Source organism: Anolis carolinensis, chromosome 2 (assembly GCF_035594765.1).
Source record: "Anolis carolinensis isolate JA03-04 chromosome 2, rAnoCar3.1.pri, whole genome shotgun sequence".
Taxonomy (NCBI): domain Eukaryota; kingdom Metazoa; phylum Chordata; class Lepidosauria; order Squamata; family Dactyloidae; genus Anolis; species Anolis carolinensis.
The window spans coordinates 49556803-49578105 of record NC_085842.1 but is presented as its reverse complement, the minus strand read 5'-3'; the positions used below and the strand labels follow the sequence as shown (position 1 = coordinate 49578105).

The 21303-nt window shown below is 41.3% G+C and overlaps 1 protein-coding gene and 1 long non-coding RNA gene across 7 annotated transcripts in view; one reads left to right on the top strand and one right to left on the bottom strand.

The window, feature by feature from the left end:
- LOC134297100 (uncharacterized) overlaps positions 1-21303 on the bottom strand; it is a 132878-nt gene that overhangs the window by 73011 nt on the left and 38564 nt on the right. For 4 of the 6 annotated variants that reach the window (XR_010003833.1, XR_010003829.1, XR_010003832.1 and 1 more), the window contains one exon: positions 11502-11600. The exons of the other annotated variants lie outside the window; for them this stretch is intronic. This is a non-coding gene — a long non-coding RNA (uncharacterized LOC134297100). The remainder of the gene's footprint in view (positions 1-11501; positions 11601-21303) is intronic. 6 annotated transcript variants of the gene reach the window in all.
- The window catches only part of cntn3 (contactin 3), a 286640-nt gene continuing 281609 nt past the window's right edge, over positions 16273-21303 (top strand). Inside the window, exon 1 of the mRNA XM_008105362.3 lies at positions 16273-16467. The gene's annotated coding sequence lies outside the window, so the exon portion shown is untranslated. The remainder of the gene's footprint in view (positions 16468-21303) is intronic.

Here is a 21303-nt window from a genome sequence, read left to right as displayed (position 1 = left end):
GGGGCCTTGCCCCAAGTTTGCATAAGCACCACACATTTCCCCACATTTGCACCATCACTATAATGGGAGTTAGTCTCAGCCAATTTTTCCCACATTACAAAGGTTTCAAGTCCAGCAGGAACCAAACCCATTTACTGACCTTCTCTCCCCTTTTTGTCATATCTGTGGAGCTCAAAGGGGCACTTAAACACCCATTATCCCTAAATCCCAGGACCCATCAAGGTGTCAAGGAACTCTATTATCCAAGACTTGTAAACTGTGCCATCAGCAACAATTTTCACAAGTGCCCATTCTCCACAAGCTGTGCCCAAATTCCATTCCCAGACCTTCCCAGGTAGACAGCCAGCCAGGGACACCAGGCAACAGACAATTTCAGATTCAACCAATGACCATTTATTGAAATTCAACTCAGGAATTCTGCTCAGCTCATCAGCAACCAAGATTGATGAACCTTTAAACATGCAAGCAACCCTTGGCCAGGCTTGGATGAGCCTCCACATCCAATGAAACTGCAGGTCCTGAAACCTTCATCAACTGCCCCTGTTCTTCATGTTTCCAAATGTGTGTAACTTTTCTATAAAATACAGGTTTGGGCTAGGGGGACACACTGGATTTGAGACTGCTCCCAGTGTCCACTCTGCCCAGAGCTGAATAAACCGATATCTGTTCTGCCTTCAACTCCTGCTGAATGTGATTATTGGGCTGGTTTTCCCAGCCACACACTTGGAAAAAAACTGAGATTTTGGACAACACAAGCTATAGTGGCATATAACTATTTTATATTAAATCATCCTCCTTTGGCCTAAATTCAATTGTTCATTCCAACTAGAGCAAACCCATTGAATCATTGAAACTTATTTACTTTCTATAGAGATGGATATATGTGGGAAAATATTCAAAAATTACATCCACATTGCACATTATTTGTACAAACAAGTAAGCACCTTCTCTCCATTAAACATAATAGAGGGGTTTCAAAAACTAGCTAGTAGGAAGTGCATGGAGGCCGATTACTTGTCTGTTCAGAATACAAAGATTTGCAAAAGCACTAAACTCCTTAAAATAGCTATTGTTCTCATAGAATCTTCTGACACAGCTTAATTATTGCAGTACTTGCTATAAGACTGTGCTGTGAACATTGGAAGCCAGACTCTATAAAATCTTTATCAGGCTTCCACACCAAAAGACACTCATGAACTTGGCACTTTTTTTTTCCTGGGCATGCAGCCCAGAAATTAGTTGAAGCTTTCATTTAACTCCCAAAGTGTGAAAAATGTGTGTGTACATGCACATGTAGGAATATCTAAGTATATTTTGTAAGTATTTTTCAGTTAAATATATTTTAAGCAGTTATAGATAGAGTTCATGTAAATAATTTTCTTTTTGCTACACGAGCAACAACCTTCTTCCTGGATCCGTGACTTCTGTTTATTGCATTGGCCAAGGTAGGTGGTTTATTTATTGGACTGGTAAATTTTAACAATGCTGAGATAGCCATGGCTAACACTCTTGCCATTACAGTAAATACCTCCCAGTTTTTCTCAGAATATGTAAGGCAAAATGTAGCTGCACCCACCTTATTTTCTCCAAAGCTTGAATTTTAGTTTTTGTGTTTTCCAGAAGGGCCAAATGTTACAACTCTTTTAAGAGTCTGTTTTACTTACTGTCCATAATCCTACAACTTGCTCAGTAAATAAATATTCAGTGAAACCAGGAAACTGGTCAGAAACTGCGAACCTTAGGGAAAGCCTGTTTGTGCTGAATTGACATCTCTAGGATTGCATAAATGAGACCAATACTATTAAAATACAAACTTGTCAACTCCCTTGTTTCTAGAATAGTGTATTATTCAACACAAATTGGGGTGAGGATCTAAAGACTGACATTGTATATAGGAGACACCAACCTGTGCTGCTGTGTGTGTTTTCTTGTTCTTGTTTTGTAACATTGTAATCAAAACATTTATCCCCTCTAATAATTAGAACTGTAACATATTTATAACATACTAGTTTTGCCTGGCCACGCGTTATTGCGGCTCCTGGGAATCATTTGTTGGCCAGGTGGAATAGCAGTGAATAACCTTGCATCCTCAAAGCCTGGCTGTTTTCTTCTTATGGGAATCCCTATTTCATGAGATGGAATACAATAAGTAGTCTTGGTGCAGCAAGTAAGAATGCTGTTCTAGTCACCTTGATTAGCATTTAATAGCCTTGTAATCTGAAAGCCTGTCTGCTTCCTGCCTGGGGAAATCATGTGTTGGGAGGTGTTAGCTGGCCCTGATTGTTTCCTGCTTTGTAGCTTCAAACCCTGGTTGATTCCTGCCTAGTGGAATCCTTTGTTGATTGGTGTTAGCTGGCACTGATAGTTTCCTGCCTTGTATGTTCGAAGCCTGGCTGATTCCTGCCTGGGGTAATCCTTTGTTGGGAGGTGTTAGCTGGTCCTGATTGTTTCCTGCCTTGTAGGTTCAAACCCTGGCTGATTCCTGCCTGGTTTTCTGTCTTCAATTGACCTGTTTTCAGAGTGTTGTTCTTTATGCGTTGCTGTGGAGAAGTGTGGTGGTGTGGAAAATAAAGTAATGAGGAAGTGGTGGTATTTGGTATATGTGTTATGGGTGTATATATGTACAAAAGGAATAAGATTGTGTGTGAACTACAACTCACATCATACCTGGTGAACCCCCAGAAACTCCATCAGTACTTAAAGTCTGAAGGAGATAAGCTTTGATGATGGAAGGGTATTCAATGGAATTCTAGGTGGCCCACAAAGGTTTACGTTAGGTAGGAAGCAGGCAGGCTTGGAAGCTGCAAGGCTATTCAATTGTATTCAAGCTGGTTAACAAAAGATTCCCCGTGGTAGGAAGCAGTCATATGTAGTATGTTGAGCATCCCTTATCCATATACATGTGTGTCAGATACAAAAACAATCCGAAATTGCCTATATATATATATGCCATGTATGTATTTCACAGCTAAATATGGCGTATGTTGAGCATCCCTTATCCATATATATGTGTGTATGTGTGTGTATCTATATCTATATCTATATATTAGACATGTCCAAAAAATGATTTTGAATCGTATATCGGATTTATTTCAGATTGTTCTCGCTTTTTGATACGCATTCCGAGACATTGTCTCACAACGCAACCAGCAATGTAATTTGAACCATTGTTGGCCCATTCTCTAATTGTCTCTTAATGTTTCGTTAATTTTTTTCCCCAAAAAAATGTTTTTTAATATATTTTTAAAAATATATTTTTTAAAAAAATTGTTTCTGCAACCTACCTTGAATGGGAGCTTAGCGCAGCCTAACATGGCTGCCACTCCCCGGCCAATCAGAAGCTTCCACGATGGACGCAAAGGTGGGGGCTAGGGTCCTCTGCGTCCACGTGGAAGATTGCCATAAAAGCCCATTGTGTAGCCCAGGCAAGCCATTCTGGGCTGGGCTTTGTGCGGAGAGGGTGGTGGTCTGCAAACAGAGAGCAAGTAAGCCTCTTGAGGGAGAGAGAGGGTGAAGGGGCCCAGTCTGGCTGTTTCCACAGAGGGGTTTGGAGAAAGGGTTAGGGTTTTGTTGCTGGTTCTTTCTCTTAGCAAGGGAATTTCTAGATTTCAAAGTATCTTTGCACAACTTGCAAGGGCATTGCAAATTTGATGAGGATAGCTCAAGAAATGAGGGTGGGAGAGCCCTGTAAAAGTCCCCCCCCCTTGGGTCCCTTTTTTTGGCGATTGCACATGCGCGTCTGCCATTTTAGAAACATTTAGAATCATTACGAATTTTCGGAAATATCCGAAATTTTTGGGTGAAAAAATCAGAAATACTTTCTATATCAAAACGCCAGCGCCCCCTACTTTAGAAACGAGAATTGAAACATTTTTTTCATCAATTGGACATGCCTACTATATATATATGAACATGTCCATAAAGCCTGGAAAACTCACAGTAACCTAAATATCTATCTCTCTATATATATTCTCTCTTGCACACATACAGAATCTGAAATTGTCTATATATATATCCCATGTATGTATGTGTCTGTATATGTATGTGTACACACATGCACACCCATGCGCATAGATACAGGTATGTATGGATAAGGGATGCTCAAAGATATATACTCACACACACATTCTGTCTCTGACACACACATACATAGTGTTCAAATGAAGTGTCGGGGGGGGGAGGAAGGAAGGAAGGAAGGAAGGTGGGCGGAAGGGAGAAGAAAGTCATTTCGAGGCAGAATGGGTTGCTGCTGCTGCTGCTTCCCGCCTTCCCTCAGTTTGAATCGGGAGGGATGCGGAGCAAGGAGAGTGGGAGAGAGCCAGAAAGCCAGACTTCCTTGGCCTCGTTTCTCTCTCCGTTATTGTTGTTTCTTTTGGGAGAGAAAGGCGGCTGCAGCTGGGTGTCCAAGGTAGGTTGTGTGTGTGTGTGTGGGGGGGGGGGGAGAAACAGAGAGATAGACATAAAGATAGAGGCAAAAGTGTTTGACAAGGTGGGTCTTTTTAGCCCCGGTTCCTGGGCGAGCCTGGAAGACAAAAAGGAAGACCAAAAGACAGCTGAGAAAGAAGCCAAGCTGCTGAGTGTAGGCTCTCCTTTTTTCACCATTGATGTCTGGTGCTCCGCTGGCGGGAAGGTCGAGGAGGGAAGGATTACTGCATTGGGGGTTGTGCCCCCTTCCTTGGCCTTGCATGCCCTAGGAGTCCTTGTTAGGAGTTGTGGGTGTGGGGCTGGTGGTGAAGATGGCGGCGGCGGCGGGGATAGGCGAGCACAGGAGGGGCGGGGGAGCGACCATTGAGGGAGGGGGTGGGGTGTGTGCTGGGCATGCACCGGTTCCTCTTCGGCGCAGGCACAGATCATTCTTTCCTGGGTTTTTTGGTTTATTTGGGTTCTGTGATTCCAGCCATGAAAGCCTTCAACAACACAACTAGCCCAAAGTTCCACAAAGTGGACAGAAATCTCTCAAAGAGAACATGAGCAAAGCAGACAGCAAATTCCCAAAACTAACAAGAGCACAAGGCATGAAGACTGCTCCCTTGAAGCCCTAAAAGACCTGTACTCTGGCACTAGCGCTCCCTCTGGCACTAGCGCATAACTCAAAACACTGTTCTTATGTCAAAGCAAAATTCCAGCTCTTAACTCAAACCACTTTGTTTTGGATGCTGATACGTAGAGGTTCCACTGTGCATGGAATGATACATTTCTTTAATTAACAAAACAGATCCATCTCTTTGTGTCTATCTGCTGGGTGCCCCTTTCCTTTTTTCCTAATATCTTCACTGTTGCAGAACTTTGCATAATTCAACTGCCAGCTCCAATATGTTACCATTCTTTTTCTTCAAGTGAGCTCCTGCTGTACAGTGGATCACCATAAGATCAATTAGACCCGAGGCTATAAAATATAATATCTTAAATTATGTAGTGCTTATGTGACTTTTGACTATGTGACTGCCTTGGGAAACAACACAGATTATTCCGGTGGATTCCCTGCTGAGAGATGAGTGCCAGCAACCCAGGACTCATCAAGGACTTTGTTTACCCACTTAACTTTCTGGTTTCCCAAACCTCACTCTTTCTGTAGAAATTATTCCGAGCTTCCAAAGTCAATTAGTGCTAAATACAAATTCTTTCCAGTCTGGACAATGGGGCCCACACCCTCAGAAGTGGGCATGACAACAAGCCTTTAATTTTGAACCCCACCAATCCCAGCTGTTCTATCTTCCTCTCAGCCCTTGTCTGTAATGTCTGGAAGAGGTCTCAGCCAATTAAAAGGTGGATCCTAGAAGGTATGTCTCCTGACCAACCAGGGGAGGGAGTGGAAGGTTTGCATAACTGCCAAATAAAATGTACTGCACTTTTCTGTATGGGTTATGTCAGTTCTTTTGGCAATTACACTGTTCTATCATCCATTTGGCCAGGTGAATAAAAAAAAACTCTGTTATTGCTTTCACACCCGGTCATGTTTTTCCTAGCTTTCAAAGTAGCATGGCATGCCAGACAATGAACCTACACTGATCCCTGGTGGCAGATAGCTGATTTTGGTAATAAAATCAAAATGTTATTTCCTCATCTAACCAGAACATGAAATCATGTGGGTTGGCTGCCTCATGAACTGGATGAATGGGTTGGAATGCATGGCCATTATGATATCTTTCAACTCTATGATACAGTAGAGTCTCACTTATCCAAGCTAAACGGGCTGGGAGAACCTTGGATAAGCAAATATCTTGGATAATAAGGAGGGATTAAGGAAAAGCCTATTACACATCAAATTAGGTTATGATTTTACAAATTAAGCACCAAAACATCATATTATACAACAAATTTGACAGAAAAAGTAGTTCAATATGCAGTAATGTTATGTTGTAATTACTGTATTTACTAATTTAGCACCAAAATATCACGATATATTGAAAACATTGACTACCAAAATGCCTTGGATAATCCAGAACCTTGGATACGTGAGTCTTGGATAAGTGAGACTCTACTGTACTATTACATCTACACTGACCACTTAAGGTAGGGTGAAACTGGCAAAGGAGGAAGTGAATCAAAGCTGTGGGTGATGTTTATATATATTGGAGAGTTTGGCTACAATCCAGTGTTAGTGTTTTTGTTGTTATAGTGTGAAACGTTCAATCAATTGTTGCTGTTGGATTGAGTGTATGTGTTCCGGCAAGCATTCCAGCAGTCCAGGAGTTAATTACAGCCAGCCCTGATTGATTGCCAGGAGGGCCAATGGGTCAAGACTTTCGTTTCAACTAGTGAAAGGAACATTCCTCATGAACTGTGGAATGCAGGGATGTGCTTGCTTGCACTGATAATGGACTTGGCAAACCAAGAGGACTTGGCATGTTTTGCCCTTGCCAAGGCAACATGTGTCCAGAGAGTGATGGTATTTAGTGTTGTAAACAACTTGTAAATAAAACCTTTAGGTGGTACTACATGCCAGAAAAACTATCAAAATTTAATAAAAAGAAATCTAATATGTGCTGGAAATGCAGGAAAAAAATTGGGACATTTTTCATTAATGGTGGGAAATTTAAAGAATTTTGGAAGACTGTTCACGAAATGACACAAGAAATTGTAGGAATTAAATTTAAATCAGAACCGGAAATGTATTAAGTTTTACAAACGCAAAATTTAAGAAAAACGAAGATAAAATATTTTTTTATTTAAGCACAGCGGCAAGGTTAACAATTGCAAAGATCTGGAAAGGAAAAAGACTCCCAACCCCCGAAGAATGGATAATAAGAATACTAGACAAAGTACAAATGGATAAGTTAACACAAAAAATAAGAGAAGGGAAAAACAAAACAGACTGGACAAACTTTATAAAATTCCTAACAAAAAGAAGAACGGATTTTATGATAGGTAAAGGTAAAGGTTTTCCCCTGACGTTAAGTCCAGTCGTGACCAACTCTGGGGGCTGGTGCTCATCTCCATTTCTAAGCCGAAGAGCCGGCGTTGTCCATAGACACCTCCAAGGTCATGTGGCCGGCATGACTGCATGGAGCGCCGTTACCTTCCCACCAGAGCGGTACCTATTTATCTATTCACATTTGCATGTTTTCGAACTGCTAGGTTGGCAGGAGCTGGGGCTAACAGCGGGTGCTCATTCCGCTCCCGGGATTTGAACCTGGGACCTTTCGGTCTGCAAGTTCAGCAGCTCAGCGCTTTAACACACTGCGCCACCACCAGGGGGCCGGATTTTATAATAGACCTGTCTAATATATAAAGTAGATTAAACGGAATACATAAAGACACAATTAATGAAAGAGACAACTCCGAAGCCAAGATGGGAAGTATAACCCGATTTTTTTTTCTCTCCTTTCTTCTTCTTTTTTTTTTGTCTTTTTTTACCTCTATTTCTATGTTTATTTTTCCTCTTGATACTTTCCCACTTTTCTATTGATATATTGTTCCACCACTTTCAATGCATCATGTTTCACTATAAAAAAAATAAAAATTATTCACAAAAAAGCCTTTAGAACCGCTGGGATCAGCAGATAATTAACGACTGAGGTGTCGTTTGTCGGTGCCACTTTCGCCGCAACCTGAGTGATCTGAATGATGAGCAGACGGTGAGACCTGACTCATCAATCGGTCAGGAGTGCCAATTCCTTGACATCTAGTTCCACACTATTCTCAGCTTTACAGCTGTGGAAGCTTTGCGGGTTTTCCCCCCAATTTCCCTTTAGTCCAATGCACATGTGTGGATTGCTGGAATACCAGTCCCTTAACTGGCTTCACCATGGGATGTGATTTACATCAACACTAAATGATGTACATTATGGGCTCTATTTCAGAATATCCCTTGATTTTGCTTGTCCTGATTTAAAGCATTCAATACACATTTCTGTGAATATTCACACTGTACATCATTTTAAGCTACATTTCTGATTTGCCTTCATTCCACATTAAGTGTAGATATATCATCCGATTCTATAAACTGATGCAGTAGAATTGTATAGAGTGTTCTGTACTGAAAAAAAAAAACCCCATACTTATGTTTTGAAATTTTCAGTGATGGCACTTTCATCTGGTTCAAAACAAATCCTTTTATTCCATAGTCTTCTTGAAAATTAGATTTTTGGACATATATTCAAAAGATGGATTACTGTGGAACTGGGGGAGAAGTGGAACAGTTTGATAGTTCACTACAAAGGCTGACTTTTTAAAACAAGGTGCATGTGATACACACACACACACACACACACACATCTCGTTAATATTCTTAACTATGAGTAATTTGTAAATCAGATGTTTGTAACTTGGGGACTACCAGTATTAATTTATCCATTTCCTTCAGCACGTTTCATTTTGATCTGGATTCTAGCTTTTGCACTCTACAGCCCTTATGAAGATCTCTGATGAATTTCTTGCCCAGCCAAAAGGCCCATATTCAGTTGTCATTTTTCTTTCATCTTTCCATATTCATTGATTGTATTTATTCTGTTGGATTCCCTTCATGTCTCAGGATTTGCGGGCTAGTCATTTTACATAGTAGTTGGAGATCATGCTTCACCTTCTTTTTCATTTCCTAGCAAGATTCCACAGGATTATATCCTTCGTTGCATTCTCTTTATAAAGTTTCCACAAGTAAATTTATTAATTCATGTGACCCTCCAGTATCATCTTTTTGTCAATAAGAGTCAACTGTATATTTTACTTCAAACTTTCTTCTGATGTTCAACTTCATATATCTGCAAGTTTGGCCTAGATGCTGTATTGTTGCGGGAAATGTTATATAGCAAAGATAGAAGTTTGTTTATTTTTTTCCTTATTTCCAGTATCTATTCTGGGTTGCTGTGAGTTTTTCAGGCTGTATGGCTATGTTCCAGTACCATTTTCTTCTGATGCAGGTGAGACATCACCTGCATTTTCCTCCAAACAGCAGAAGAAGCATAGAGTTTTAGCTTTACTTTTTAGTTCCTCATATTGAGACTATAGCTCTTATGACACAATTTTCTTTATAATATTGTCAGAATCACACCTTTTTATTTGCTTCCTCTGCAAATACCAATGTTCACATGTTGGTCATTTCCTATCTTGATTACTGTATCTTATTTCAACTGATTCTCCATTATCTCCTCTTAGTCCCATGGTTTCTTGTTAACATTTTGATCATCTTTTTTGGCCACCTAACTCCATTGTTACATCACTATTTCTTTTAGTACAAGCTTCTTGTTTTAACTTTTAAAGCATTACCTGAACTAGCTCTCACCTATACTTCATTTCTCATTTCCTTTTACCATCTTGTTCAGAATCTTCATTCTATGAATTTGTTTTAATTGGGTTATTCTTAAATTAGTATATGATGTTTTAGCTGATTATGTATTTGTGTGTCAATGTATATGTATCGGTGTTTTTAAATTTTGTATGCCACTTGGAGCCCCACCCATGGGAGAAAAGCGGGATATGAATTAATAATAATAATAATAATAATAATAATAATAATAATAATAGTAATAATAATAATAAGATACCCAAGACTAAAAACCCATTCTTCATTGATGTTTCATATACACCTTATACACATAGCCTCAAGGTAATTCTATACACAGTATTTTAAAAACAATTTTGTGTATCAAACAAGGTTGTTTATATCTACCATCAGAAAGCAAAGGTGTCATTATCTCAGCAACCCATTTTGGATTTCAGATTTCCAGATAAGCGATGCTCTACCTATAACCATAAATAAATAAACAAATCTTTGTCTGCCAATGGAAGGACGCTAAAGAGAGAACAAGTCTGGCCCACCTGGGCAGGGGGTTACACAGGATGAGGCCAGCCACTGAGAATACATTCTCCTACTTTTCTACCAGAGGCAGGATTAGAAGAAGAGCCTTTCCAACATCTTTAAGTATAAATACCTTTGTATGGAAGAATATAGTCCTTCAGATAGTATGGAACCAAGGTGTATGGCCAGTCCAGTCATAAATGTAATGGATCTAATCTAATATGGCATGGAAGAATTAGGGAGTTGTGTGAATTTTTCATTATGTAGCAAGTTTGCAACTCAAATTTATAGAGCAAATCTTTTGAAAAACCTTTTCTTGATGGTCATCAGATGTGGGTGAGATTGGAAATTGACACAATGCTTGGTTATTTGCCGAAACCAAGAGGAGGCTCAGGCCTCCACTTATTCTGGTTATCACGCCAACATGAGCATGATTTCACAAGCAGGATTCATGGCTTCACACAAGCTAAAGCCATTAATAAAAAGTGATAGCTTAATAAAGGAAGCAGCCAACATTTTGTGGAGCGTGCTGCTTCTTCCCACGTTTACATTCCCTGGTTAGAGATAGAAAATGAACCTGAAACTGATATACAGCACACCGATGACTGCAGTAAGCCGGGCAGACTGGTTTCTATCACTATGCGCTGTACAAGGATGGACGGGCTCTTTTCAGCTGCTTGGCTTCAACCCAAGTCAAAGGCTTCTGAAAAGAGGGCAAGCTGTTGTGTGACTCCTGAAAAGGGAAGATTACCTCTTTAAAGCAGCACCTCTTCTCCACCCTAAAGAGAAGGATGGAGACACTCAGCATCTCCAAAGTGAAACACAAGCCAAGAAGCAGAGAAATGTCCTGAAGCTGCTTCTCCTAGCCTGTGAATGATATTAAATAACTGGTTAAGGGGATGTTATTGAAGGCTAGCAGGACAGGTGCCTCTCTTTTGAGGTTTTCCTCCCACATCAAGCTCTGGATACAGGAGAAAATCCTTTCCTCTTGCATCAACACCCCTGGGAATACAGGTGATATCTACCATGGCTGTAAAAATGTATAGAGGGGACAAGGAAGAGGAAAAGGTGAAGATAATTTCCTTTGGCAGAAGCCGAGCAGACATCTGCTCTTGCACAACAGAAATGATCAACCCTGTTGCCAAGCCAAAACTTTGAAAATGTGGGAAGGTAGATGTACATCTGTCAATGGACCACTTTTGTCTACTGAGAAACAATAGATATTTATACCAAGGGAGGAGAGCAGGGAGAAAGAGTGTCTTACAATCTCAGCAGACTGGATACTTGGCCCATCATACGCCACTTCTTCTCCCCTTTCAGGATGGAGCCCATTACATGACACATGTGTACTTCCAGCCAGGCTCTGTTGAGAAAGGAAAGAACAAGCAGTGCATGCCACCACCTCAGCAACATGGGAACCTTTCCATGTTGCCTTATCAGCAATGGAGGGAAACTGAGCGGTGATGCTCCACCCCATGGGATGGGGGCCACAATATGTAATGCGATGTGTGGAGCGATGAGCTCCCCATGCCCCCCGATGCATTGCAAATCCATGGGTCTTTATGATGAGGTCCTTAGAAATGTTACATTCTTGTAAAGAGAATATTTCCTAACAATCTAATCCTACACTGTAGAATTAATGCATCTTCTTGATACATAGCTCAATGTTATGGAACTGTGGGAGTTTGGTTGAGCATCATCACTACTAGAAGAAGTTGCTAAAGGCCTTGTTAAACTCCAGCTTCCATGATTCCGTAGCATTGAGACATGGCAGTTAAAGTGCTGTCAAACAGCATTATTCTACTGCATAAAAGCACCCGCAGCCAATGTTTAAATGCAGGTCAGCCCCAATGGAATCAGCTTTAGTGAAAAATCCAATGCTTTACTCCTGAACAGATATCTTTATGCGTGGAGTGTAAACACGTTGAGGATTACAGACTAGGTGGGCTGTGTCCCCAGAAATCTTCCTCATGGTTGGGTAGCTCCAGTTATTAGGGAGGGAAATAATTTCAATAGGCATGCGGTTTTTAAATAAGCCGGGCTCCAGTCCAGCAGCTGTCTCTCATTTTAAAAATTAAGCACCTCTTTTACAGCCTCCACTGCTGAGTCTTGGCAATACAGATGGGGGCTGACTGTCTCAACAGTGCAAGCTGGCTCAGAAATCAGGCTGAGCAGATACAGGGAAAGTTAGGCTGAGGCAAATGTGTTCAAAACACACACAGACAAACAAAGACACTCATGGACCCAGAGAGATCACAGACAGGGCAAAGTGCATGGCCGGGGGAGAGCAAGGATGAGCTTGTGAAAAGCTGTTTATCCTCGTCTGCAGGGGTTCTATAGAGAAAAGGGAGGGAAAGCAACCTATTTGTTTGATAGGATGTAGGATGATGTTTCCTCTCTCCATTCTGCCACATCTCAACTGAGACACTATTTACTCTATGGTCTAAAGCAGAGGTCCCCAAACTAAGGCCCGGGGGCCACATGTGTCTCATTGAAGCCATTTATCCAGCCCCCGTGGCGGCGACTCCCTCCTCCTCTGCCGAGGAAGGTGCATGCAGCACAAGGTAGGAGGTAAAGGCCGCCTTCCAAAGCTTTGCTTTTTTTATAATGGTATTTTAATTATTATTTAATTAATAATTAATTATTCAGGGGTGCTTTGCGAGTGCTTTTAGTGCACAAAGGCAGAAGGGGGTTGGACTAAATGGCCCAAGGGATTTCTTCCAACCCTCTTTATTATTATTATTATTATTATTACTATTATTGACACAAAAACACAATTTAACACAGCAAACAAGATATATATGTTGGATTTCATATCACAAAATCACAAGTCGAACACTTCCCAAGTGTTTAGGGCTGTGTGATGTATTATTATTATTATTATTATTATTATTATTATTATTATTATTATTATTATTATTAACAACATTGAGCCTTGGTGGCCATTTGTTGGGTGTGCTTTGCTTGTGCTTTTGGTGCACAAAGGCAGAAGAGGGTTGGACTAGATGGCCCAAGGGATCTCTTCCAACCCTCTTTATTATTTTTATGATGATGATTATTATTATTAACATTGTGGCTGTATTTGTCCCTGTTTTGTCTGTTTACTTCAAAATAAGATATGTGCAGTGTGCATAGGAATTTGGTCATAGTTTTGTTTTGTTTTTTAAACTATAGTCCGGCCCTCCAACAGGCTGAGGAACCATGAACTTGCCCCCTGTTTAAAAGGTTTGGGGACCCCTGGTCTAAAGTAAGGGTGTCAAACTCATTCTCATTGAGGGCCTCATGAGCCTTATGGTTGCCTTCAAAGGGAGAATCTGTGGATAGGTAAAGGTAAAGGTTTCCACTGACGTTAAGTGCAGTCATGTCTGACTCTGGGGGTTGGTGCTCATCTCCATTTCTAAGCCGAAGAGCCGGCGTTGTCCATAGACCCCTCCAAGGTCATGTGGCCAGCATGACTGCATGGAGCGCCGTTACCTTCCTGCCGGAGCGGTACCTATTGATCTACTCACATTGACATGTTTTCAAACTGCTAGGTTGGCAGGAGCTGGAGCTAACAGCGGGCGCTCACTCCGCTCCCGGGATTTGAACCTAGGACCTTTCGGTCTTCAGCTCAGTGCTTTAACGCACTTCACCACCGGGGCTAATCTGTGGATACGAAGGCCAATTGTAATTATTTTACATAGTGGTCAGTGTTCTTTAGTTTTTACCCAATGTAGTCCCCAGATGCTACTGAATGACAACTCCCATCACTTTTGATTGTCTCCCATCATTCCTAGTCATGATGTCTAATGATGAGGAGTAGAGGAGTTGTAGTCCAGCACCTGGAGGGCACATACAATGTCATGGGTGCCAGATTTGGCCCATGGGCCTCGAATTTGACACACAAGGTCTTAAAAAGTGTATATGTATTGTGAGTATGTTTGTTTATTTATTTATTTATTTATTTATTTATCTATTTACAGTATTTATATTCCACCCTTCTCACCCCAAAGGGGACTCAGGGCGGATCACATTGTATACATATGAGGCACACAGTACATGTGAAAAGACCTTGAAGTCCTCGTGGACAACATGTTAAATATGAGCCAACAATGTGATGCCTCAGCTAAAAAAGCCAATGGGATTTTGGTCTGCAAAAATCAGAGTCTAGTGTCCAGATCCAGGGAAGTCATGCTCCCCCTCTATTCTGCCTTGGTCAGACCACACCTGGAATACTGTGTCCAATTCTGGGCACCACAGTTGAAGGGGGATGTTGACAAGTTAAAATGTTGTCCAGAGGAGGGTGACGAAAATGATCAAGGGTCTGGAGAACAAGCTGTATGAGGAGCGGCTTAAACAGCTGGGCATGTTTAGCCTGCAGAAGAGAAGGCTGAGAGGAGACATGATAGCCATGTACAAATACGTGAAGGGAAGTCATAGGGAGGAGGGAGCAAGCTTGTTTTCTGCTGCCCTGCAGACTGGGACACGGAACAATGGCTTCAAACTACAGGAAAGGAGATTCCACCTGAACATTAGAAAGAACTTCCTCACTGTGAGAGCTGTTCGGCAGTGGAACTCTCTCCCCCGGACTGTGGTGGAGGCTCCTTCTTTGGAGGCTTTTAAGCAGAGGCTGGATTGCCATCTGTCCGGGGTGCATTAAATGTGATTCATTATTATTATTTATTTACCTTATTTCTACCCTGCCTTTTTCTACCCCGAAGGGGACTCAAGGCGACTTACATATGGCAACCATTTGATGCCTTAAAATAATACAAACACAGACTTAAAATCAATTAAATTTAAAATTAATACATATTAAACATTTAAAACATTACATTCAATATTAAAATCAAATCATCCCAAAATCATAGTCCAAGGTCGTTCTGTCGTCAATTATCCATAATTCCAAGTCTATTATTGCACTGTACTGATCACCGAAAGCCTGACCCCAGAAACAAGTTTTTACTTTCCTTCTGAAGGCTAGAAGGGAGGGGGCTGATCCAAGGTGTTGGCAAATGTTTGGGGCATGCACAGGGATGCTTTTCACCTATTAGAGAGCCAAGTTGGGTGGGGTTTAGAAACCAGTTGGAGTTGAAAGGGCGGGTGTTGGATTGGATGGCCCATGAGGTCTCCTCCAATTCTACGGACTTCATCACACCATTATTTATTTATTTATTATTTACAGTATTTATATTCCGCCTTTCTCACCCTGAAAGGGATTCAGGGCGGGTCACATTACACATATAAGGCAAACATTCAATGACTTGACATAGAACAAAGACAAAGACAAACACAGGCTCCGAGCTGGCCTCGAACTCATGACCTCTTGGTCATAGTGATTGGTCTCATCTTGCTGCAGCTGGCTGCTCACCAGCTTGTGCCACAGCCCGGGCCTAGCGCAAGCATGGGCAAACTTCGGCCCTCCAGGTGTTTTGGACTTCAAATTCCACAATTCCTGGCCTCATGCCCCTTCCTTTCCCCCCTCAGCCGCTTAAGCTGAGAGTTGATGTCCAAAATACCTGGAGGGCCAAAGTTTGCCCATGTCTGCACTAGAGCTTGGATTCACTTTAGATCCACTTTCGGGAGGGCGCTTTAAACAGCTCTGCCAGTCAGGTCCTGGGCCTCACCAAACTATAAACTCCAGAATTCCGCAGGAGGCAGAAACCAGATTTAAAGCGGATTCATGCTCTAAGGTGATGAGGCCCCATAGTATGTAATTCTACATGCCTTTGGAGATGGGTGCGGTGGGCAAGGGGTCACTTCTTGAAAGAGAGAGGGATGGGGCTGGAGGGTGGAAGGAAGCTTGAGAAAGGTGGGAAGCGGGTCAGAAAGAAGAAGGGAAAGAGAGACCGAAAAAGAAGGGCGGGGGTAGGAGAGAGAGAGAGAGAGAGAGAGAGAGAGAGAGAGAGAGAGAGAGAGAGAGAGAGAGGAACGGGCGGGCGCGCGCCCGAGGAGACAGGGGGAAGCAGCAAGCGCGTGCTGGCCAGGGCGCGCGCCCGGCGTCCCTTGCCGCGCGAGCCCGCGCGCGCTCTTTCCCTCGTCTCCTCCCCTCTCCTCCTTTCCCTTCTTCTTCTTGTCGGCTCCAGAAGCGGCGGCGGCGGCGGCAGTGGAAGGAGCCGCAGGATTATTAGAGAGGGCTGCCTCGAGGCTGGCTCTTCTTCTCGCGGGGAGACCAAATAATTGACACCCACAAACAAAGGAAGAAAAAGACCAGGGAGAAAAAGGAGAAGAAGCGCCCGGCTGGACAGCAGGTGGGTGCTGAAAGCAGCAGCAGCAGCAGCAGCAGCAGGAGAAGAGGGAACGCCTAGCTGAGGGGAGAGGGAAACTTTTGTGGAGGGGGAAGAGTGGGTGTTTGGGGCACGCACGGGGATGTTTTTTTACCTCTTAGGGACCCACGTTGGGTGGGTTTGGAAACCAGTGGGAGTTGAAAGGGCGGGAGAGTCCCTTTACTTTTTTTTTAAAGGAACTCCATTATGGGTTGACTCCAAACTTTGCAGTTGGCTGACTGACTCCTGTCATTGCGGGCGTCAACTATATCTCTAGATTTCCATCTCTATCGAACTAGCTCTCTGTTCTATCTACCCATCTCTGTCTCTCGTGAGAGAAGCCTTCCAGCTGGATAGTAGGACATCCGAGCTTCCCCTGGGCAACGTCTCTATACAATTCTCTCACACCAGAAGTGACTTGCAGTATGTTCTCAAGTCACTTCTGACTCCATAAAAAAATCTCTATCTCTGTCTATTAGTCTTATAAACCATATATATATATATATATATACACACACATACATATACAGACATAGTCACACATACATATGACATCTCCCCTCTCTCCATTTATCATGTCAGGCACCCCTGGGCAACGTCTCTGTAGACGGCCAATTCTCTCACACCAGAAGGGACTTGCAGTATGTTCTGAAGTGGCTTCTGACTGGTTAAAAAATCTCTCTCTCTATTAGTCTATAATCCTTATATATTCTATATAGACTACATTATATATATATATATATATATACACACACACACATGCATACACACACATCCCCCCTCTCTATTTTTATTTATCATGTCAGAAGCAAATATGAGAATACAGTTATAATGTATAAAAAACCACAAAGTTAAAAACTTGGCATTATACTAAATTTCCTTTTTACCAGAAGCTAGCCACTTTGAGTGCTTTTCTCTCCATATACACACATGTAATATCTATATATTGTACAATCTGTATTTTATATCTGTATCTTTCACCCAGGAGCCAGGGTTTACAAAAACCTTTTGTAGAAACATTCTGCCTACTCAGGGTGCATCTACATTGTAGAATTAACACAGTTTGACACGACTAAAACTACCATGGCTCAATGTTGTAGAATCCTGAGAAATGTCATTTTACAATGTCTTTAGCTTTCTCCTCCAAAGAAAGCTGGTGCCTCACCAAACTATAATTCCCATGATGTTATATTATTGGACCATGGCAGTGAAAGTGCTAATTCTGCAGTGTAGAAGCACACATCAGACTCGCGTCCAAGATCCATTTAGGAGGAGTCAATTGTGTGAGAGAGGTGAGTCTGTGGAGTCAAGTTTTTTGCTCCCTGCATTTATTCCAGTCTGACTTTATCTCTGAGCTCGTTTAGAAATGCACGTTTGCCCTCAAAACTAAAAAGCAGCCCCACCCCCCTCCACACATCAGCTTTCATCTCTCCTCTGGCACTCGCAGCATCCTTTTGGCTTTGCCAAGGCAGAACGAAGTCTACAAATTCCTTTTAACTGTCTGGCTTTGAGGAAGGGAAGGCTCCAAGGGTTGTTCTCCCAGGCGCTGTCTGGAAGCAGCTTCCTTTGCTCCTGCTCCTTTTTTCACCTTCCCCCCTCATTTCACTTTCTGTAGAATAAATTATTGTTCCTGTGTGCCTTTGAGTTGTTTCTAACCTGAGGCGAACCTACCACCGGGTTTTCTTGGCTCAATTTATTTTTAGTAAGCGTTCCTCTGAGGCTGAGAGAGCGTGACTTACCCAAGGTCATCCGGTGAGTTTTATAACTGAGTTAGGATTTAAATCCTGGTCTCTAGAGTCATAGTCTAATGCTCAAACCACTGCACTGGATCCTATAAGATCTGTCTTAAAAAGCAAACTTTCCCTGTGCTACCAATGGATAGTGTGTTAAGGTATTTTTGACAGCAAGGTGTATGATGAAGGCATCATATTAGTATGCACCTCTTCCCCCCTCAATTTGTCTTATTTTAAAAATCACCCATCATCCTATATTTTATTAGATAGGTGTGAGTCACATTATATTCAGTGAGGTGTGTAGGTTTGTAGCCTAATTAGTTTATTGAGAAGTCAGTTTCTATGGGATTGAAGCCCACTCCATCAGATGTATCACATGTTAATCTGTTGTAAAAGTGTGACTGAAAGGGCACAAAATGCAAGATATATCAGTTCTTTCACAGAACACATGCCATCACTCTGTTAGGTGTTGATAGGAGCACTGAGAAGTTATTAATGCACAGCCAAAATATTTTGGGTTTGTGATAACAGGATGGAATCTTGTTGTGGCAAAAGAAGCAACGGTCATCCATGTAATCTACATCAAGCTTTTACTTCTGTATAAATGAATATTGCATTAGAGGGATTTGTGTTATCAGTGCTTATTATAGAACACCGGCAGGGGCTCACTTTATGTATTGCTTAAGGGATTTTCTTTGTACACTACCTGATAAGATAAATACATTTTTCTTATGCACATTTAAAATCTCTGCATTAAATTATCAGCTTGCAATACTTTATGCATTTAACGAAATATAAAAAGCCTGCTCTTTGGACCTTTGGACTTGTCCTGTGGTCCTTTTTAGCAACGTGATCAAGAAAAGACGCAAATGCTTCTCCCTTTGAACTCAGACATAATGTTAGCTTTATTGGCTGAATGAATATGTCTCTTTGCTCTAACTTTTCTGAGCACTAGGGGTCAGGTGCTTTCTCTGGAAATTTTGAAAGCCTTTTCGATGAGTGTCATTTTATTTGTAAATTGAAATGTTTGTTTTGTACAATTCAATTAGAAAGATGGCAAAAGTGTAACTTCTTTAAAAACATTTCCATCAGCAAGGCTATTATTTGCTTTAGAGTCACATTTTATACACCGTTCTATCATGATTTAGACAGCTTTTCATCTCAAGAGATAAAGAGTTATAAACCAAAATGCATCATTTCCATTAGGCAAGTCATCCTATTTATCCTGTGCTTTTTCTCTACAATGCAGCCCTTGCAGGATTTAGTAATTTTCATTTGATTGTATTTTCCTTCTGTTTGCTTCTGTTCTGAACTGTGCATTTTACCCGGTTTTAATATTGTGAATGATTGGTTCTTTTATTGGATCTTCTATTTGACATGGTCATCTACTCATACATTCCAAGTTTGAACCACATTTGCCTTTGATATTTGGGCTGGAGTCTTGAAACTCAATTCCCAAGAATAAACTCTGTAAATTCAGTGAGAATAATTTCTAAATAGATATCTGTAGAATTGCAATGCTTCATTCCTGTGATACACAGTTATCAGAGACTAAATCCTTTTGAACTAAATCGGTCTTTTTTTCAGAGTGGACATTCATAGGACTGCACTAAACAGCAGGATATTTGTATTGCTCATTGACTTAACCATAGAGACGCTATAATTACATTAGCTCTTGTTTTATACCACAGTGATAATGCACATGCTGTGCATGCAGAAACTCCTCAATTCATTATGTGGCAAGCCAACTTAAAAGGATAATATGGCTGGGAGAAACCTCACTGCTGGTCTGGAGCACCAGACTGGATGCATTGGTGATGTGATTATGTACATGGCAATTTCTTTTCTGACAGATGGTCAGAAAGTCCAATGTATACCTCGTTCTGCATTCAACTAGGCTTGTAGCTTAATCCTTTTCAACAGCATGTGATAATGCTGCCAAATGCACAGCAAGCTGCGTTATCCAATTTTGAGGGTTGTGACTGAAGTTTTATAGGTATTTTGGAAACTTGTTATAAAAGAAATTTGATTTCTGACTGAGACTCTCAGGTGCAGAGTTTCTGACAAGAGTGACTTTTTTAACAGACAAAGCTATAAACAAGGAATAAGGATTTATAACAGAGCTTCTACTTGACTTTTATGGCATTGCAAATAACATTCCTGGAATGCATGCAGACAGGTGTGGAAATATATTAGTTATAAATGAAACTTAGTTTCAGAGGCATTTGAAAAAGATGCTTTAAAATACCCGATGACAGAATTATTTAACAGAGACTTGTAATATTAACTGCAAAAATGCTGGTAATGTCTGGTAATGTATTCAACTCTCTTGTGGTCTTTGGGTGCTGGTAGTTTGTATGCAGTTGCAGATACTTTAGCCTTTCCAGGTTTTTAGCAATTTAATTTCTAAAGTGTAGTCATTGTTCATAAGTGAGCTGTAAATATTTCACTGGACGTTATACCCTTTTATGGGTAGAAGGTCTGTTTATTTATTTATTTAATACCCTACCTTAACACTCCCCCCTCCTTTCCCTGACACAAAATGGGTGGAGAAATTCCACTAGGAGATAAATAGTGTGGATGGACTTCTACATGAGAGTGTGTGAATGAACTTGCTTTAAATCTGCTCTGTCTGTACTAAATTTCAGTGGGCAAGAAGAGCTTCAAGGGAATAAGGAAGGGAATGAAGGGTTTCTGTACTAGTGGAACCCACTGTGTTTTGTTTCTAAAGCACAGTTTTAGAACTTACAATCAACTATGTACATTTGTTATGTTGGCATGGTTGTTTTCTCTCTGAATATAGAAAAAATGTTTGCAATATAGGACTGAAAGATTCAGTCTGCAAGCTCTGAAGTCTTAAAGAGAAGATGAATTATTTTTTTTGTCTGCTGATACTGCCTGCATTTTAAGGAGGCATTGACTAAGCATTGGATATTATATTGGGTGACCTTTTAGTGTTTCTGACTGAAGAAAAGGAGAGAAGAGATAGACTATGGCATGGATCAAGATGTAGACCAGGGGTCCCCAAACTAAGGCCCGGGGGCCGGATGCGGCCCTCCGAGGTCATTTACCTGCCCCCGCCCTCAGT